This window comes from Acinonyx jubatus, chromosome C2 (assembly GCF_027475565.1).
Source record: "Acinonyx jubatus isolate Ajub_Pintada_27869175 chromosome C2, VMU_Ajub_asm_v1.0, whole genome shotgun sequence".
NCBI lineage: Eukaryota > Metazoa > Chordata > Mammalia > Carnivora > Felidae > Acinonyx > Acinonyx jubatus.
Window position 1 is genome coordinate 60,248,775 of NC_069384.1, and position 18,072 is coordinate 60,266,846.

The 18,072-nt window shown below is 34.4% G+C and overlaps 1 protein-coding gene across 39 annotated transcripts in view; it reads right to left on the reverse strand.

The window, feature by feature from the left end:
• The window catches only part of ZBTB20 (zinc finger and BTB domain containing 20), a 762,566-nt gene that overhangs the window by 553,029 nt on the left and 191,465 nt on the right, over nucleotides 1–18,072 (reverse strand). For all 39 annotated transcript variants that reach the window (XR_008298139.1, XM_053221871.1, XM_053221870.1 and 36 more), the window contains one exon: nucleotides 6,516–6,561. The gene's annotated coding sequence lies outside the window, so the exon portion shown is untranslated. The remainder of the gene's footprint in view (nucleotides 1–6,515; nucleotides 6,562–18,072) is intronic.

Sequence of the window (18,072 nt, forward strand, 5' to 3'; positions counted from 1 at the left end):
TTTAAAACCTCAAAGTGAGAAACAAACTGTTCCATGGGTAAGATACGAAACTTAAATAAGGTACACAATGCCCCTTGCTCTGGTAGTTTGCATAAGCAACAAGGCTGCAGCCAGTTTATAGTAAACACCTACAGAGGCACTAGCTTTCCCGTAAGCAGAGATATTTCCTACACTATCATTCTTCACACCTCATCCCTTTCAATGTTTATCACTCGTGGCAGGAACTGTAAAAAGAGGGCAAAAAATCACAAACTACCTGTTAAGAGTAAAACAAAATCAAAAATCAAATATAAGGGAGAATGCACAGAAAGCGGAGCAGTGTGCACATGTGCTGAGTAGCAGACCCTGGGCATGACTTGGCTCTCAATGCCGTCCACACAAACTGGGGCCAGAATCAATCCATGCAGTCTATGTTCAGAATCCATCCTGTCCAAAGGCTTCATCAGGTGCAGAAGAGCTAAAACACTAAGACTTCAAAGACAATTATCAGCAAAAAAACATCAGGAGTGAAGAGGTAGGCAGTCAGTGCTGGGCATTTAGCAATAATAGCACAATGCACCATTTTCGAGGGATAAAATGTCCTTTGGCACAAGCCCTAATAATGACAAAAAAAAAAAAAAAAAAAAGGAAGAACTTCCTCGAAGTATTCTGGGGGCTTGTGACTGAGTTGTTATGAAGCTCATCCATTCAAAATGCAGCCTGGAATTATGTGGGTTCAAATACTAGCAATTTAACATGTACTAGCTGTGTGATCTTGGACATATTGCTTATTCTCTCCAAGTTTAAGCTTTCTCACCTATAAATGGGAAAAGTAACATCACCTAATAGATTGTTGTAAAGACTATCAATAATATATATAACACATCTGAAATACAAAAGTCACCCCATAAATGTTAACTATTAACCCGACTGTTATGAGTTAAATTGAGCCCTCTCCTCTAACAAAACAAAACAAAACAAAACAAACAAAACAGGTAATCAAACTAAAATAAGATAGAGGGGGTCCTAATCAATATGAATAGCGTCTTTATAAAAAAAGGGAAATTTGGATACATAGATCAGCATGGAGAGACGATCATGTGAAAAGACACGGGGAGAAGATGGCCATCTATACATCCATTAAGAGAAAGACCTGGAGGAGATGCTTCCCTCACAGCCCTCAGAAGGAACTGACCCTACCAAAACACTGATTTCAAACTTCTGGACTGGGAGAATATGGATTTTTCTTGTTTAAGCTGCCCTAGCAAACTAATACCTAACTAATTAAAAATTTCATTAATCATCAATGTTTACTTTGACTCATCATGATCAAAACTGTACACTTGACATCAGGCAACACAACTTTATGAACTCTGCTGAGTAATGGTCTATTCCATATGTTATCTAGTGCTTTTCCCCTTCTTTTTTGATTGTTGTTCGGGCAGATACTGTTGCAATATAAATAGGATGACAGGAAAAAAAGATGGTTTACCATAATTAAGATCATCTAGTTTTTATTAAAGATAAGTAAGGGGGGGCGCCTGGGTGGCGCAGTCGGTTAAGCGTTCGACTTCAGCCAGGTCACGATCTCGCGGTCCGTGAGTTCGAGTCCCGCGTCAGGCTCTGGGCTGATGGCTCGGAGCCTGGAGCCTGTTTCCGATTCTGTGTCTCCCCCTCTCTCTGCCCCTCCCCCGTTCATTCTCTGTCTCTCTCTGTCCCAAAAATAAATAAAAAACGTTGAAAAAAAAAGAAAAAAAAATAAAAGATAAGTAAGGGAAAATCATACACACAAATTCATAATCCACTTTTCTACTGTTGAGGGAGTTTGCATAGGAGAGTATCAGGATATTTTACCACACTAATTTCCTTCTCAAGGAAAAAAAAATAAAAGCCTCACACAGCCATTTACTCATTGCCAACCATGTTCCCTACATCTGAAGCCGCTTACATTGTGACACCCTTCCCAACAGAACCACGTTCAGTTCACTAGGATGCATATGAGTCCATGGTTTAATGGGGAAGACTGGTTCTTCCCTGTTTGCAAGAGACTGTTTTCCTGGAGTTGTATCAACAGACCTTCCATTGAAAGGCACATTTCCATAATACAGACATTGAAGTGGATGGGATTATCCTCATCCTAAATTTTTCTTTAAACAGCCCCAGTCTTCTACAGACATGTAGCATGTATAGTTAGAAATGGTGAGTCTAACCATGGTGAACTGAGATACTCAACCACCATCACTGAAGATTTAACTTTGCCAGAATTAATTTTCTTGATGAGTGAATCCTACACTTCCTCCCAATTCCTATACAGCACATCATAACAACTTTTATATTTTAACAAGAGGAGAAAGAAGAAAATTAATATGTAGGGAATACTGGGAATACTAGTGAATGTTGCACACTAAATAAAGCATTTTGTATACCTAATCTACTTTACCCTCACATCTATCATTGAAAAGGTAGATATTCTTATCACCATACTTTAGACAAAAAATGAGGTTTAGTAAGGTCAGGTAACTTTCCTCAGGTCCCACAGCTACTGAGGTTTTGGACTAGGATTTCAATGCAGGCTATTTGGACTCCAAAGCTCCTAAATTCAAATTCAGGCAAGACATTTAGAATCCAGATATCCTAAAAGGTATTTGCAATCCAGGGACTCCTTTAAAGCATCTGAAGTCACAAAGATAGTAAATGTCTTGCTAAACTTGACTCAATTTATCCTCTTTAAAAAGATGTCAATTATTCACAAACACAAACTGAGAAGCTTTAATAAGCTTAGATAAAATTAACACCATTATAAAAATACCTGTAGGTCTTTTAGATTCAGTACTATGATAGTTTTTCTTATGGTTAATATTCTTGCAACTTGACCTAGTCCATTTACTTCCCGGAGATAAACAATCAGCTCTCAAATCACTAGTAAGAAGATATTCCACATGAGGTATCTCACACTAGACCAAAAATCAAGAGTCAAATTTACATCTCTCACCTTCTGGGCTGTATAACACTGACAAGTACATGAATTTTTTCTGAGCTTCCTTCCTCACCATGGATATAATAAAGATGTTTGACAGATGACCATTAAGGTCCCTTCAAGTTCTAACACTGTATGACATTTAGAATCTCTTCTTAGGTATAAGAAGCAGAGGTAAAATTGGATAAAACCTCTAAAACAATCTATGTGACAATGACCAGGCCAGGATCTTTGCTTTCAGGCAATTAGATGTCTTTCTTCAGTATCTAAGTTATAGTAGTGGTGGTAGTGATAGAAATAATAGTAGTATAGTTAAGATTTATTGGGCATTTGCTATGTGCAAATCATCAAACTAAGAATTTTACATGTATTGTCTGATATCTAACCTGACACAACACTATATGTGGTAGACACTATTATTTTTCCAATTTTCCAAAGAAGTCACAAAGGAACAGAAATATTAGATATGTTGACTGGGTCCATACTCATGATAAGTGATGAAACCTAAAAGAGTTCTAAACATATCTTTGCTTCCTGTACTAGTCTGTATGCTCTCTGAGGACAAGAACTTTTCTTTATTCATTTAGCTTAGCACTGTGTCTGACAAATAGTAGGCATCCATTTACTGTGTAGAATAAAAAGAAGAAAGAAAATGAGTAAGGGAGGGTGGAAGGGAAGGAAGGTGAAAAAGAAATATTTAGACATTCTTAATAAATGTTGATTTTCTTCCTTTATTTCTTTAACTCTAACATCACAGAAAAATCTGTAATTATGCCCAGGAATCCTGGCGCTTGGTGATTTCTCCTTCCTGGGGATTCCATACTATAATTTCTGGTACAAGTCAGTGAAACAGCTACCATTATCTGGTTTAGTAATCTAGCTAATCAATGTTCTTACCTCATCTCTTAATTTCTAATGTTGAGACTTAAAGAAGAATATAGTTTATTCTACCATACTAAGCTTCAAGGAAAAAAAAAAAAAGAATGTCCTTGATACTGGCCTCTCACCAACTGGTCTAAACTAAGGTGAAAGAAAAACTGTTCCCAGAGGAAAGGTACTTCCAAGCCTAACAGTACCTATGAATAACATTAATTAGTGGTACCAAAAATTGAGAAACATAAAAAAAGAAAAATGTTTTGATGCACTAGAAGGACATTGGCTCTTACTGCACCCTCTGCCATTGTTACGTGACTGCCGAATGCCACACAAAATGGATCTCGAGAAGGGCTTATCCAAGCAGGTCTTAACCACCCCATTTTGACTGTACCTCTACTTGGCTTTATCTCTACTTATTTACAGTTAGAATTTAGTGAATAGCAGAAACCATAATTATAAACATGTATACAGTAAACATAGGACCCATTACTTAATGTTTAGCAAAAACAGTTACAGATTTTTAATATAATCTGATCTTATCTGACCTGAAGAAAGTTAACATACATTTTACTTTTGTGTTTTCAGTGAGGTAGAGATTGGGAATGAGGGAGACGGTGATGAAAGAGAGACAGAAACACAGAGAGAAAGAGAGAGAGAGAGAGAGAGAGAGAGAGAGAGATGAAGAGAAAGTGATTATTCAGGGAACCTATGGCATTGATCATACAACGCAGAAGATTTGTTTATTCCTATGCTGCAAAGTATTTCTAAAGTTACAGTAACTTAGTCATTGAATGCCTCAGCATTGTGCAAAAAAACAGGTATAATATACTTTTCTCATACTCAGCAAAAATATATTGCAAATCATGTTATGTAAATTCTTAATTATAATGAGGATCAATTCTTACATATTCATTTCTCATTTTAAGGACAGAATTTATCAGTAGTCTCATCTCTGTCTAATCAGCAATATGAGAACTAGAAGTCCAGAGACCCATTCAGAATATATAAGAAGTAACAAATTTCTAAGACTCTCTATTCCTCTGTTTCTAATACAACTCCAGACATGTTTTATTCATATATACCCTCATTTCTTAATGACCACCTACTATGTATAAAACATTGTATTATAAGTTGATGATTAAAAAAAAACTTAGATGGATCAATAAAAAGAAAAGATATACAAGTTCTAAGATTTTGTTACTAAATACTAATGGAAACTCCTTAGGCTTTTTTAAAATATAGTACTCTTAAGGAGAATAATGCAAATTATTTGAATAAGTTTTCAATATCAGGAATTTGAGACTACCAAATAAATTATTTACTTAAGGACGTTTTTTATATTAAGTTGCCACTTTTTATTTTGCATTTAAAGAGCTTCACCTAATTAGTATAAGACGCAGTTTCTCATAGCTTGTCTACACTAAAAATTTAGATATTTATCAGAAAATAGAGCTACTGACATCTAAAACATCAACACTTGGGAAAAAATACCAGGTGACAATGATTTGATGAAAGTAAATATTAATATTCCAGCCTTAAAATCCTCACCTGGATTTTAGCCCCTTTTCTAGGACTACCAAAAAGTAAGTTTTACTTTTTTTTTCCTCTCTCACTTCCACCCAACTGCAACAGACACATGCACAAATCAAGAAATCATCTTACAATATACTCTTAAATTTTCTGAATATGCCCCATGTGTCCACTAATAGCCAAATGCTTTCAAATCTGTTCAGCTAAATGGATCAATAACTACATCCAGCCTCATATAGTGGGGTTGCCAACATGGTGAAACTGAGCCAAACACAAAATGTCTCTACCAGGACCAAAATCATTATCCACCCAGTAATCTAGAGAGATCGACTTTCCCAGGTATCCCTTAGAGAAGTTAACATACACATTATCTAGGGCAGTCAACAGCTAGTTAAAAAAAAATGAGTCTCAGAACGAAGGATTTGGAGAAAATAATGAGTTTTATAATAAACCAATGTAATAGTTCAAGGTCTATATCAAGTAGGAATCCTTCACACTCAGAGTACACAAAATACGTAACAGCACAAGCAAACTGCTAACAAGCTTCTCTGTGCACTCACTCATATGACACAGCTGCAAGAAACAATTGAGCAGGTGCAACCAAGCTTTTGAGAATTCCTGCCTGTTGCCCAGGAACCACAACACTGCACAGTTGAGATTTTAAACAGGTGCAAACATTTTTTTTTCCATTCCTGTAGTGGTTGAGACAGTGCAGCAGACAGTACATCTACAACCACTCCTTACCTAAAACAACCACCACAGAAAATAAACTCACAGCAACAAAAAAAGTTTGAAAATAAAACAATAATGTCAAAAACAGTGGTTTTGCAATAGTCTCTGACCCCATATCAGCAGTCGCTTTAATAGAACAGTTCCATAAAATACTCTCTAATCTCTTCACCAGATGAATGCTTTGTAATTAAAATTATTCTGCCTCATCAAATCTTAGAAATGTTTATTTGATTCTTACAATAGAGTGAAATGCAAGGTATGTATAAAATGCACTCCCCTTTGAAGCTGTCAATATTAATAAGTACTCAAAAATTAACATTTTCACATTATGAAATCTGTAAGCAATTTTAAAATACAAAATTGTAGTAACTTACAAGTTCATACGTAGATTTACATAACTATTGGTAATTCATATACATACCTGTGCAGCTATGGGGCACAGACAGACGTGCAATCTACCAGGCACTCTGAAATGCAAAAGAAATATATCATATAAGTAAAAATTAATTTTCTAAGTGGAGCCAGTATTTATGCTGAGGCAGTCTCTGCAGAGAAGTAGAAACGACTGCTGTCCTTAAAGAGGTGGGTAATTTTATATCTATATTTTCCCCAAATGATATTTCAGATCACCCCAAATTTATATGTGTGAATAAACACACACAAAGAGTCCCTTAGCAGTGTTATCAAAAACAAGTACCAGCAAGGGACTAAGACGCATCATGGCCCCTGAAACAAAATGCTTTCACTAGAGAACAAGGTAAACACTTAAAAATGATTTTTTTTTATTCTTTCAACACCATTGCTTTCCTAAAACAAATATGACGCTACTCTCTAAAAATGAAACCACTCAGATTCATCTGCACTAAGTTTGGATTGAACACTTGTGAGGAAGAAAGGTGCTTTTCATAGGGCAGTCCACAAACAGGCATAAATAAATAAATAAAAGTAAGCCTTGAATGTTCATTAACTTCAGGTTATAACAGCAATAGAAATGAGTGTTGTTTACCTACAAGAGAGAACACTAAAGTCACACCAGATAGAATGCCCCAACCCAACACACTTTAAGGAAATTGCCAGTGATGTGGTATCAATACAGAAGGTAACAGAAATTCTTCCGGCTCAAAGTATGCAGAGTTTACAACTAGACCTGAAACATATTTGTTTGTAGGTGGAAACTGTATTGCAACACGTAACTCTGAGCTACTGTGACCCTTGAAAATATTTCATAACTCTTTCTGAAAGCAAACTGAAGTGTTTAATTTATATACTTGTGAACATAGCGAATGAAGGTAACATATTCAAGTCAGTAGGTCTACTGAGTTAACCCTTGATGAAAAGCGTGTAGAGGAAACAATCCATTTGGATGGTGACTCAATGAAACGCCATCTTCATACACTTCTGATGGGAGTGTTAATTGCTATAAATTTTCTGGAAAACGATTAGGTAATGTGTATCAAAATTTTTACTCAGTCGTTTTTAGTACTAGGAATCTATCTTACATAACTGGAAACCATAAATCTAAAAAAGAAAATTTGTATGATAGCAAAAAACTAAAAGCAAACTAAATGTCCAACAGTGGAAAAATAATTAAAGCATGCACATCCATGTAAAGGAATATTTTGCAACACTCCAAAAGGTAACTTGTGGTACTATAATATTATATAAGCATATAGGGTACCAGTTGCATAGACATACTGCAATTGTGTAGATGAGTACAAAAACAGAAAGAACACACAAAAATATTGAGTGATTATATCTGGATGATAAGACTATGGATAATTTTAATTTTTGCTTTTTTAGTTTTGTATATAGTTAAACTATACAGTAAACATAAGTTTTATAATAGGAAAAAATATTAGTTGGTAGGGTAGGAATAAAAGAAAAAAGTTACAGACTGCCATATGGAAATCATAAATCTAACCTTCATAAGTGAAGTAAATTAATTCAGTCACACATAAAATCCACAAAGTATACCCACAGTGAGAAACTCATTCACTGCTTCCTCTTAGGGGTACGGCCAGGGTCTCTTTCATCCCACTGCTTTAGAATCTACACCAGTAATTCAATAACACATTTTTAATCATCTTAGTTAAACTTCTTTAATTATGCAGAGTGAAATGATGTCAAGAACAATTTAGGACTGCAAATCTGTTCAACCTATTACAGACTAATTTATTCACTAAGTCAACAATATTTAGTGAGCATCTAGTACACGCAAAGGGTTATATTTGGCATTATGATATGCTAACAGATAAAACAGAACATATCTTACCCTCATAGAGCTAACTATGTAACAGTGCTAAAAAATATGTTCACACACCTTCCTATTAATTTTGCTGTCAATCCAACACTGTTCTTAAATAATAAAGTCTTAAAAACAAACAAAAAACCAAAATAAAAAATATGTACATATAACTCATATAACACAATACAGTTTAAGGTATTTAAACATCTGTATTTAAACAGATATGGTACACTTTATTTTTTATTTTTTAAATGCTTATTTTTGAGAGAAAGAGAGAGAGAGACAGAGGGAGAGAATGAGTAGGGGAGGGGCAGAGAGAGGAGACAGAAGATCTGGGGCAGACTCCGTGCTGACAGCAGACAGCTCAACGTGAGGCTTGAACTCGCAAACCTGTGAGATTAAACTGAAGTCGGATGCTTAACCAACTGAGCCACCAAGGCGCCCCAGATATGGTACATTTTAAAACAAGAAAGCATATATCAGACATCTCCTTTCATATTATTGCACAACAACTGATACTTAGGTAACATTCAAGAAAATGTCATGAGTACATGAGTGTGTATCACTTATAAAATACCCTAATAAATTAAGTGTTTAGTTTTGTTTCTTACGTGATCTATTTTTTGTTAATACAGAATTATATAACAGGAGACCAGTTATGAAGGCATATTAACCCAACCTCAGATGCCAGATGTCTAACTAAGCTTGTCTCAGATTATGTAAGGCCACACAAAACATATGCACAATTATTAACAGCTATAGTTATTTATTGGCAACTAAAGTAAATAAGTGGTTACTTGCTAACCTTGCCAAATGTACTGTTACAATACTACCAGGGAAAGGAAAGGAGATAGGAGTGGACAGACTAAATGCTGAGGGGATCTCTAACAGCAGAAGGTGGTGATGGAGGTGGGTAAGACCATTTTTGTTGTGCAGATAAAGTGATGCAGCAGAGTTTCTCTTAATAGCAGCTCAGCTTCCTTTTGGCCTGTAAGCATAATGTAACCATCATGTGCCCTTCTGAAGCGAGTGACACACGATGGTTTTGAGGTTCGGTCAATGGGGTCAGCCTGTGTGAAGTGGTGCCAAGAATGGACAGAAGCTACTTATATGACCAATTATCTGTAGTTCTGTCCAGAGTTCTGGACAGCATGAGAGTTATATGAGGTAGCACGGTGGTTACGAGATTAGCTTTTGCCATCAGACAAACCTGCAATTGAATTCCAGCTCCCGCTCTTCAACTGTGTGGTGTTGAGCAAGTGACATTTTCCCTGTCTGTCAAAATGAAGATCATGTTACCTATGTTTGTGCCTATTACATGTTAAAGGCATGTAATGGAACCAGCACAGTTCCTGCTATAAAGTAAGCATTGCTGAAGGGAGGCTATTAGTTTGGCCCTAGTTGTGTGAGAAAAAGAGAGGATGTCTGTCCCTTTAAGTTAAAGTGGTAAACTAAACAGCGAGTAAGGAGATAGAAAGAAAGCTTACTCAAGATATCACTCTATCTTCCACAGTTCATCCAGGAGCCAGTATGGATGTTCACAGAGTATCTCTGAATCAGGAAAACACTGTAACAATAGTAATAGCCACAGTACCCAGCCCTAACCAGCTTTTTAAACCACCATTCCTATTACTGAAGAGGAAGGCAGTAGGATCTCAGCAATATATGCCCATTTTTCTGAGTGAAAATGAAAGTTTATTTTCCATACTTAACTGAAACAATCCAAGAAATAGAAAATAAGGATGACATAAATGTAATTATTCAACTGGAATTAGGCCAAGGTGTTGTGGGCCCTTAACAATAACATGTGAGAGAATCACCTTTTCATGTTTTCTAAAGAGACCCTGCAAATGACTTGAGCTCACATAGAATACAAAGTTTGCAAATATAATGAAAAATATTATAGTCAGTTTTTCTCTCATGGTTTAGAATATGTGAGTGAGTGTATAATGATGTTGTTATGACAGTCCTGAGTTCTGTTTTGATTTGGAGGACAGCACAGATCTAGAACTGTTAAATGGTATCTTGAGAGTCGCTAGAATAGTTTGGGTCACATGAGGGTGAAGTTGCTATCAGCACCATTCCAGATGGAGATATACTATAGAGGATTTGTGTTAAGTTCTTTTTACTTGCAGGCTGGCACAGCTGTATTCCCCAGTGGGGACTGAATAAGTCCAATTCCATGCTGTGAAGTGCAGGAAAGTTTATCTTCCCTCTATACTGGTTAGGCCTGACTAGACATGGAAGAGGGGGGTAATTGGTGGTGCCTCCTGGGCCATTAATAAATTGAATAGCTAATTCATTTAAGGCACTGAAAAGGGCCTCAGCAGGGTCTGCAGGGGACAGTGGCTCCATAAAAGAACTCTGAACCTAAATTAGACTGCAGACCATTTCCCCAATGACCTAGTGAACATCCTTAGGAACATCTTAAGTGCTTTACATTTTAAGTTTGACCTATTTTGAGAAATGACATTATGTGATCCAAAATATTTTTATTTTATTTCATATGTGTTTACTTTTGGACCCACTACCGAGCTGAGCTTGGTGCTCTATCATTGTTACATTGTTATTATAAAATGTTGAATTTAATCATCAATAGAGGCAATTTAATTTTTAAAATCGAGGTGCCCCAATTTCTGTGGTTTTATCTGAACTTTAGAAAGCCTATGAAGAATAAGAGGAATTATAATTTTAAAAGTAGACTCAAAAAACTAGTTAATTATGCTTATTTTTATAAATTACTAAGCTAGATTTAGCCCTTCACACATAAAAAAATCTATCTTCCTATCAGAAAGAGGAAGTATGAGAAGCAACAGTTATCTATTTATCTATTCTGTGAAATGGAAATAGATAAAGGGTAATAAGGAAGGAAAAGGGAACCATACAATAAACACCCATTAACCCAAGAGCACAGCAGGTCTGTCTAGACCTCAGGTCAGACCAGCTATAATGAAGCCACTACCTGTATGAAAACCTAAGCTTATTAAAAAAAAAAAAAGTGAGGTTTGACTTTTCTAGTATTAATGGCTACCACTTAAAATGAAACAATATCAAATTTTATGTATAAACATGATGAATTTGAACTCTCACATAGAAGCCTGATCTATAATATATTATAAATAACTCTATTCTGTAATCCACACTTCACAGTTTATTAAGGAGAAAATAGTTTTATTAAACAGATGATATCTTAAAATTTAAATTCTTTAAATCAAAGTTTAAGAGCTAGTCAAGAAAATGCACAAAACTAGAATTTAGATAAAAATTGGGAATTATATCCTCAAATATAACTTGACATTATGATTACGGAAAGAACTTATTCTTGGACAATGTGAAAATTCTACTGACCTGCATGTACACATCCCTGGGGTATCAGTTTAGATATTTTCTTCCTCCAGAGTCTGAAGCCCTGTCCTTAATCTTGTCATAATAATCATAAGACTGCATTGTAATTGCCTTTAATATAAGACATGGGAACAGGAGTTTTGTCTCATTCATTGTTACATCTCTAGTCCTTAGTACAATACCTAAAAAATAGTAGGTATGGCTTAAATATTGGTTAAAGAAATACTGAACGAATTGGGTTACCATCTGTTCCCGATGATTAAGAAAATTTACACTGCATAAAAAAAATTAAGGAATTACATTCCTAAACAAATTCTTTTTCAACTTTTAAAGGACTAACCTTCCAAACCTCTTTTTACTTTCCCCTCCTACTTTTCCTCTTATTCTGTAGAAAACTAAATGATGACAATCCTAGTCTCAAATATTCACAACAGATTAGAAAGCCTGGTTGGTGTGGCCCCAGGGTGGGCAGGGGAGAATGCTCCAAATCCCTCTTGTCCACAGACACATTGAGTCATAGTGCCCTAGAAGATTTCCGTAGTCCCTGACCAACTGCGTGCTTCTATTCTCTCTGAGAGGCCACCTCCAACTATTGTTTCTGAGACAGATCCTGCCATTATTTTATTCTTTTGTAGCATTTATGACAGTTTGGATTATTCATGTGGTCATGGGTTTATGTGTTTATTTCCCCAACTAGGCTGTACACTCCATAGAGGTCACATTATTTAGTTTGGCATTCCATATCCAGGGTCTAGTTTTGTGCCTGACACACACAAAAACACTCAATTACTATTAGTCAGATGTATAAATATGAGGCTTGGAGCAGCAGGTTTCAATCAAAAGAGACTGTGAAATCTGGTAGGTAACAGCTACCCTACCATTGTTTTTTCTACATTCCAACTCTGTCTACCACTTGGAAACCTCAGTGCTGTAAGAATGCTTTAATTATAAATTCCATTCAATCAACAGCAAGTCAGGAAAACTTCAGAAGCAATTCTAGGTAGGCTGAAGGTGGAATATCTAGGAGAAGGAATGGAATTATAATGAGAACAGCAACCACTTCCAATTAAAAGTTTGGGTTTGAATTCCAGCTTCCTAAGTGTGTATCCTAGGGGAACTTACATAATCTTCCTAATACTGTTTCATCTTATTTAGAATGGGGGGATTTTATCTAAAACACAGAGTTTTTAATGGCAATTGAATGAGATTATATATATGAAAGCAGCTGGTAGTATAATTTATGGCATTTAGGAAAAGGGGCTGGCTACAAATTAGTTCCTTTGCATTGGCCAGCCAGTCTGCAGCAAGATAGAGAGATGATTTGACTAAAAGCCCAGGAACAGACATTTTGGATGGAGAAAAATGGAAGAAACAAGAGCTCAAAGGCAGAATAAAAGCAAGTAGGTGCTAAGGACTATAACTAAAAAAAGCATAAGACAGACTAGTAGGACTATAACAACAGAAATGGAAAGAGATTTTAACATGATAGAAAAATTGCCAAGAAATCTATTAGCTTTTCACTTACGTGATACAGCATTCCCCACATATAAATAAAATAATTGCCACTCTTATAGTTAGGAGAAAAATCAACTGAAATGTACATTAAACACATATTAGAGGTTTAACATTCTTCACATGATTTCATGTGCTGGAAACTCAGCCCGTGTAAATATAGCCACGAACTTTATTATTTACTATGATAAAGTAACAGCATATCCTCCTGTATGTACTACCTGCAGAGGTATAAAAGGCAAATGTGTACTTGCTCTTTAGGTACAATTACAAGGCAGCACAATGTAGAAGTAGGACCTTTCTTTGCATTCTGTGCTTATCAGACAGTGGCTACCATCACTGAAAAAGAAACAGTATCATGAAAACTTCATTAGAAATTCTTTTTTCCACTCTTAGGTGCTTTCATTTTTCTCACTGCTCTAGTCAAACTTATGTCAGCTCCCTTGTTAAAACTGTTTTCTAAATCAGTGTCTTTCTCATCCGTGTGTGTGTGTGTGTGTGTGTGTGTGTGTGTGTGTGTGTGTATTCTTTGAACTGTTCTTACACAAATCAAAAAAGAGAGTAAGAGGTCTTAGATGCACTGCATACCAAAAGTAACCACCATGGCTCCATACTTGCACCTCAAGGAATGCTGACCTGGTATCAAAAAGTTTACCAAAAGAGTCCTTTTGAGTTTATAGCATTTGCCCACCTGTGGTGATAAAATGTTTTCTAAAGTCTATGTTCTCTTCAAGACTGTCATCTTCATGAGGGCTGAAATGGTGTCTATTTTTCTATCTTTCATAGCATCACGACTTCGTTCAGGGATAGGCACCCAATATACAGCCACTGAATATTTCATTCACTTATTAAACAAAAATTTATTGAGTATTTACTATGTACCAGTCATTTCTCTCGATAGCAAAGATACAGGAATGAATAGATGAAAACTTCTGGTCTCATGGAGATTACATTTTTGTGTGGCAAGTGACAATAAGCAAGAAAAAAAAAACTAAAATATATACAATAATAGACAATCATCCATATTAAGGAATTAAAATAAAGCTAGGAAGAGGAAAATAAATGTTGGGATGGAGGAATTGGGGGGTAAAATTTTAGAAAGGGTAATGGATGATGATATCATTGAAAGATCACATTCAGGTAAAGACCTGAAATAAATCAGGGAATGAGTTAGGAAGATATTCTTAGAGAACAGGTATTCAAGCCAAAGAAATAGAAGTCGAAAGGCCTTTTAGGAGGAATATGCTCTTCTGTTTCCTATAAAATGTCAGGCTAGATTCATAGAGGAATGTTCCTTAATAACACAGAGGTGCTACATTTAAAAGAGAAAACACACAAACACATATACAAACAGAGCCTTTTAAATGTTTGATCTCACAAGAAAGAAATTAAAATTCCAAAAAGATAGAAACAAAAAGGAATATAAAGGACAGGGCATTTGGCATATTACTATGATGCTGCCACAACACTCAAGGGTTTTATGCAATTCAGTAATTGCATATTCAGTCAGAGACACAAAGCAAGTTTATGATAACTGCAATCATAGAGAATGGCAACCAAGTAATATACCTGGACTACCTAGAAGAAGCAAATCTATCTGCTAGAACAACTTCAACAAAGCATACTGCAATGAAAAAGAACTCCCATAGCAAAAATATCAAACATATGAAGAAAAGTTTTCCCATAAATAATTCAGAAGATACAAAAGTGCTTTATATTAAATATGATCATTAAGTTAGAAAATGAACAGAGCACAGTCTTAAGAACAGAAGTAACAACAGTAATCTCAGATTTAGTGGGGCAAAATGTTTAAAATGCTAAGAAATTTAAAAAGAAAAGGGTGAAAATAAGGAGGAAAAACATAAATAGGTAGATTTGATTAAAAAATAAAGAGATTCTGGGTGGCTCAGTTGGTTGAGTGTCCGACTTTGGCTCAGGTCATGATTTCATGGTTCATGAGTTTGAGCCCCATGTCGGGCTCTGTGCTGAGAGCCTAGAGCCTGCTTAGGATTCTGTGCCTCCCTATTTCTCTGCCCCTCCCGTGCTCATGCACATGTGCTTGCTCTCTCTCTCTGTCTCTGAAAAATGAGTAAACATTTAAAAATATTTTTAAAATAAAGAGATTCATAGAATTGAATTTTTTATTAAAATTAAGGTCTGAAATGAGGCTATACATCACATTAATGCAGCTAAAGGAAGAATTACTGAACTGAAAGATAATTCCAAGGAATTTACTCAGAATAAAAGGGTGAAAAACATAAAAAAGACATTAAGGAATATAAGAGACAGAATAAAAAGATCTAATATATGTCTAAAAAGTATTTGAGAATGAGGGTAGTCTGAATTTTAAAAAGTCCTACTAAATGCTGTTTATGAGAGATTTAGCTAATACATAACAAGAGAGAATGTTTGAAACTACAAGAAAGGTAAAAACTGAGGTAGGCATATTAAGGCCTAATAAACCAGATTCCAAGTAAAGGCATTATTAAAAAATAAAGATAGTCATTAAATAATGAAAATGAAACAGTTCATAAGAAGACATAGTAAATTGTTTAAGCATCTAACAGCACAGATATAAAATATATAAAACACAAACAGCAAAATTCTTAATCATAGTACAAAATTTGGTCATATTTCTATCATTAATTCTAAGAGAAACCAGGCAAAAAAAAGTAATGATAATTTAATAAGGCAGATCTAATTATAAATATAAAACACTACACCTAAGAATTATAAGATACACATGCCTTCAAAGCACGCATGAAAAATGTGCAATAATTGACCTTATGTCAAGCCACAAAGTAAGTCTCAACACATACTAAATAATTAAAATCATTAATTATCTCCTCTAAGCACAGTTAAATTTATATTTAATAACAAAAACATAGTCTTGCCCCCTAAATACCTGGAATAACTGGAATTTTTCTTAAATTAAAGCTTCATAAAAATCATGGGTCAAAGACTAATGAAAATTCAAAAATTACAGAAAAAAATAGAACTTAATGAAAATGAATAAAACAACAAAACTCACAGGATGCATCTTAAGCAAAGAAAAATGTATAGCTATAGATTTTTATGTTTAAAAAAACTAAAATCATCAAGTTAGAAAAGGTAGAATAAAGTAAAACCAAAAATGTAAGAGCAGAAAAATTACAAAATAATACCAGAAATAAGTGAAATAAAAAAACTACAGATAGTCAACAAAATAAAATTTGGTTCTCTGAAAAGATTAATAAAATAAAATTTTGGGAAGTTTTATTAAAAAGAGAAGGTACAAATAAACAGCATTAAAAAGGAAAAAAAAGAACAAATATGTTTAGAGATTTAAAATGATTACTGAATACCATGAACAACTTTATGCTATTATTTAAGCTAAATATTCAAGCTATTTTAGAACTTCCATGAAAAGACAATTTTATTGAAAAATTTTAACTTGCTTGAGAGGAGTCAGAAAACCTAAACAGACTATTGTAAATAAAAATATTACATAAGGAGTTAGAAACCTACACACACACACACACACACACACACTCATGGCCCAAATACATTTAAAGACTTTAATAAACCTCCAAATCCAGTTATGGTCTCTATTATAAAAACTACCAGCAAAAACAGTAAAGTATGTCAACTTACTGTATAAGACTATTAACAATCACTAGATAAAGGTGTTATGAGAAAGGAAAATTATTTGCAATAATGAAAATTAAGAGAGACAACCAAGCAAAGAACACTCAGGAAAAAGATTAGAACAGCTATCATTTATACAGCCCCTATCAGCTGCTTTTTCAAGAGTTTGTGTGTGTATATATATATAATGTATGTATATATGTGTGTGTGTGTCTGTGTATATATATATATATATATAATGTATGTATATATATGTGTGTATATATTTATATATATATATATAATATATACATATTATATATATATATAATTTAATCTATAAATCAGCCATGTGAGGGAGTTTTATTTTCATCTTTATCACTATTTTATAAAAGAAAAAAATGAGGCTCAAGTGATGCTCTTTTCTTTGAGACAAGAAACTACCTCAAGGTCAAAGATCTAGCTAATAAATAGCAGAGCTTAGTTTTAGCAGACTAAAGCCTATTACTTAAACACTACCTTCTACTGTTTCCTCATCTTTCTAAAAGTAAATTTAAAAAAAAAAACAAAACTAAATCTGATTTTGAATGCAATATAATTTTGGCTTTCAGCAGCTTTATTATGATACTCTTAGACATTGTTTTCTTAAATGTATTGTGTTTTGAGTTCACTAAACCTTGAAAATCTATATATGTCTCTTGCAAAATTTGGGAAGTTTTGACCTTTATTCTTAAAAAATTACAATATTTTTTCTGCCTTATTCTTATTCTTTAATTACCTATATGCTAGATCTTTTTTTGTTTTTTGTTTTTTTTTTTTTTTTTTTGCTAGATCTTTTAAAATGTCCTTCAGGCTTCTGAGGTCCTACTTATTTTTTTCCATTCTTTCTCTCACTCCTTTCTAGATAGGATGCTTTTTATTGAACTATCTTCAAGTTCATCAACTTCTTCTGTCACTTCTATTAATGCTATTAAGCCTATTAATAATTTATTTCAGATAATGTATTTTTCTGTTCTAAATTTTCCATTTGGTTATATGTTTATATATATTATATATATGTAATATATATGCATTTCTCTTGGAGATTTCCTATCTTTTTATTCATTTCAACAGTATTCTCTTTCACCTCACTGAGCACAGGTAAAATAGCTACTTTTTTTTTTAAGTTTATTTATTTATTTTGAGAGAGAGAGTGTGTGTATGAGCAGGGAAGGGGCAGAGAGAGAGGGAAAGAGAATTTCAAGCAGGCTCTGCACTGTCAGCATGAAGC